The 3,894-nt window shown below is 58.3% G+C and overlaps 1 long non-coding RNA gene across 1 annotated transcript; it reads right to left on the reverse strand.

The window, feature by feature from the left end:
* Window positions 1–953: 953 nt before the first annotated feature.
* Window positions 954–3,614, reverse strand: LOC141998185 (uncharacterized). Its single transcript, XR_012641804.1, has 3 exons — window positions 3,452–3,614; window positions 2,246–2,347; window positions 954–1,113 (listed from the first exon to the last, which is right to left on the reverse strand). It is a non-coding gene; the product is annotated as an uncharacterized LOC141998185 (long non-coding RNA).
* Window positions 3,615–3,894: the final 280 nt, after the last annotated feature.

Here is a 3,894-nt window from a genome sequence, read left to right on the forward strand (position 1 = left end):
TGTGACTATCAGATGTGCATCTTTAACGCAGATGGCCCCACTAAAGCCAGACAGATCTGAAAGCTTTGGCCAGTCTCCCAGCAGACAACACTTGCTTCCACCCATCACTAATACACAGAGTACATAGCACTGACTGGTGCGTCGGCCTGAACTCGCTATCTCAGACGCCAGGGACCCAAAGCCCTGGGAATTCACAGAGGACTTACAGGTTGTTGAATTTGGTGCCATTGGCCCATTTCCAGAGCTGCCCAGGGTCCCTCTGGAGGCCAATCCAGTAGTCAAATCTGCCTTTATAGCACAGCACGAAAGCCTCAAAACAGCAGAGGGAGAGGTGGGTTCAGAGCACAGGCTCTGTGCACCAGAGAATCACAGGGATACACTGAAGGGCTCTGTTTTCAGGGAAGGGCTGGGGATTTTCGCCTCCCTCTTGCCCAGCTCTTTGTAATTCAGTATTAACTTTCCTATCCCAAACCTCGCCTCGCCTTACAGAACAGCTGAGCTCCCCTCCCCATCACAGGGGAAGGGGAAGGAAAGAGCCCAGCTGATCTCAATAAGGGATGCTGGGAAGGGCCAGGGATGGGAGAAGAGCCACCAACTCCTCAGCCAGAAGGGGCCAGGGCTAAGAGGAGCCCCCCATCCTCATCTGGCTACCCAAGAGCACTGGCTCTTCAAGTCAATCTGGGATCTCAGTACCCCTTTGGCCCCATGCCACCCAGAAGACACTCAAGCCAGCCTAGCCTGAGAGAGGGGCGGTCTCCTTTTGAGAGGGCTGACAGCGAGTGATCCCCGCAGTCAGACACGGACACTAGAGGTGCCCCGAGCCAGCCAGCCAGGCCTGGCATTCAGCAACTGGAAGCTCATTTACTCAGAGCTGCTCCTCGAGCCCAGGTTCTCCTGCAGCAGCTGCTGAGCCAAGACCAGAACGTTGCAATTCGAGCATCTCTCACCATTTCCTGCTCACTGTTGATCTCAGCCAGGGAGGCGCTGAGCGCAGAGCAGTAGGTCAGGCTGTAGGTCCAGTTCCTTTCGGCCTCAGAGAAATAGTAGCATTTCCCTTGGTATGCGATACAGCAACGGGCCCCGGTTCAGCTGACGGAAGCTTAGGTCTCCACACTGAGAATGAGACAGCGACACATGGTGTGAGCGAGACCCGCCACCCGCCAACGAGGAGAACAGGGGGAGATCAGCCCCTGCGCCCCAGGCTTCTGAGATCCCTCGAACCAGGGTGGGTACTGAAAGGCTGTGAGGGAGCCAGGAGGACGCTGGGAATCCAACCCCAGAGGGGGGTTATCTGACTCTGCTCTCCCTCTCTTGGGTTCACATTCAACAGGAATGCAGCTGACAAGCAGCTCATGCCATGAAGCCCAGGACAGAGAGCTGGGCCCAAGCTCAGTGTTACAACACGGGGTGGGCAGAGAGCCACATAGGGAGGGGACAGTTACCAGGGGGCCAGCAGGGGGGCAATAATTAATGGGTAGGAGATTAACTTCAACATGATTTGCCAGGTCTAGTACCCCAAGGAGTTCTGCTAGCCTGGACTGCTGCCCCCTCCCCCTGCTCTGCGCTTTGCTTCCCTGGAGAGGCAGGTTGAGATGAAGACGGGAACAAATTCCCTTTCCTTCAGGAGACCGAACGCCCGCTGCCCGGCCTGTCCAGCGCAGCCAGCCAGGTTCACGGTCACCACAAACAGCTGCCATCTGCGCTCGCACACGCTGTCTGTGCAGGCGGGGACGTCAACAGCGAGACGAGACCCTGCCCTGCCGAGGTCACCAATGGGTGGGTTTCACACTGCGTTAAGGGAGGTGTCGGTACTGCGTTCCACGGCTCCTTTCAGTGACACGCCAGCAGCTGCCCAGCACTGGGCACCACCCGGGGATGCAGGAAGGCCAGGCTGGCACCTCAGGGCGACACGCTGCAGGCAGAGGGCCCAGCTCATTGCTGCCCTGCACCGTCAATCACCCCCACTCTGCATGGCTATCAGTGACCATGCCTGGGGCCCGGCAACAGTGACTTGGACCCAAAGTGCTCAGAGATGGGCCGGGGGGAGCTAATTTCAGTCCCGACACAGAGAGTGCCCAGGTGCAGGGGTCTGGGAGGGAGCAGGAGGAGGGTCTTGGAGGAACATCCCCCAGGAATCCTCTGTCTCAGGGGCAGAAGCCAGACAGGCCAGGAGGAGAGACTGACTGTGGTGGCTCCAGGGGGAATGGGATGTGCAGAGAGGGGGAAGGGAAGGGTGAGAACTCACCTGCCAGGACAATGATGAGAACTAAGAACATGGTTGCGAGGGCGACTGCGAGCACAATTGTACATTTCTTGTAGTTATATTTCCTGCAGTTAGGACAAGGATCTGAAACAGAAAGACCCGTCAGGCAGGGCCGCGAGGACACGTCTCCCCCACGGCACCAGGGCTGGAGCTGCCTTAGAACAGTGGTTCTCACCCACCGGTTCGTGTACCCTTGGGGGTAAGCAGAGGTCTTCCACGGGGCACATCAACTCATCGAGAGATTTGCCTCATGTTACGACAGGCAACATAAAAAGCACTAAGTCAGTACAAGCTAAAATTTCATACAGACAATGACTCGTTTATACTGCTCGATAGACTATACATGGAAAGGTACAGCGTTGATAGTCCAATTGATCTATTTCATAATTAAATACGCAACAATGAGAGAGTCAGCAATTTTTCCGGAATAGTGGCTGTGACACTTTTGTATTTTTATGTCCGATTTTGGAAGCAAGTAGTTTTTTTAAGTGAGATGAAACTTAGCAGAGTGCAAGACAAATCAGCCTCCTGACAGGGCGACAGTCGTCTGGAAAGGCTGAGAACCACTGAACTCAAACATGCACCGTTCTGTCGATTGCTCCTTCCATCAGATGCTCTGGGAGAGGAGCCCGGAGGGTCAGGCAGGCTGGGGCTGGCAGAACAGCCCCTCCTTCCCCTCAGCCCAGTGCCCTCCCCTGGGCACTCCCAGCCAGGCTGCCAGGAGGCCTGGTGAGCTCAGGGGCACAGAGATAAGGACCCGCATGTCCTGGTGGCAGTTGCTCCAACTGCCCCCCCACCATCCCCACCCCCATTCTGCCCCCTGCCGAGCGCTGGCTGGGCCCACACTGCCGAGTGCCCCTGTCCCCACACACTGGGGTCTCACACTGGCCATACACAGCAGAAGGGGGGAGAACGAACCAGGCCGAGATGGGCCAGGGCTGTCACAGGGGGTCTGACACACCCAGCCCAGGAGGGCCCTGAACAGCCCCACGGCCACCGCTGTGTCTGCCAGACAGCAGCTGTGAGCCAGGGATCAGTGCCCTGAGAGCCCCTGGGGGTGATCCAGTCCCTGCTGCCCACAGACGGGGGGTTGCTGGGCACTCGCTGCTGCCACTGAGAGCCTGGCCCCATGTGGGGCAGCCTCAGTGTCTCTCTCCAGCCTGTTCCCAGGCAGCGACACCCCATTACCTGGCTCCCCTCCAGTCTCCAGGTGTCCATTGCACTCAACAGGCCACTCCTGCAGCGGCTCTTCGCTCCCAGCAGGTCCAGCTGCTGGCCCCCCCATTGTCTCTCTCAGCCACACTCAGGCCGCACACTCTGCTGGAGACGCTGGGCTGGGGTCAGCTCCTCTCTGTGACTGGGTCCGATTCAGCAGCAGCGAAGCAGAGCTGGGGCCGGGGTCCTGGCCCTGGCTCCCCGCACATCCTGCTCCGGACTCTCCGGCCGATCTGAAAGTCGAGACGGACCCAGCAGGACAGGTCAGTGTGGGGGGAGGGGCACGATTTGTGGTTTCTCGTTCCCTGCCCAACAGCCCAACCCCCAGCCAGAGGCGGTGCCAGGATGATTGAACCCCCTTAAACGCCATCGGCCCCTCCATCCCCCAGGGCTTCAGAGACCTGATCTGCTAGGGA

The sequence above is a fragment of the Natator depressus genome, chromosome 14, assembly GCF_965152275.1.
Source record: "Natator depressus isolate rNatDep1 chromosome 14, rNatDep2.hap1, whole genome shotgun sequence".
In the NCBI taxonomy this organism is placed as follows: Eukaryota; Metazoa; Chordata; order Testudines; family Cheloniidae; genus Natator; species Natator depressus.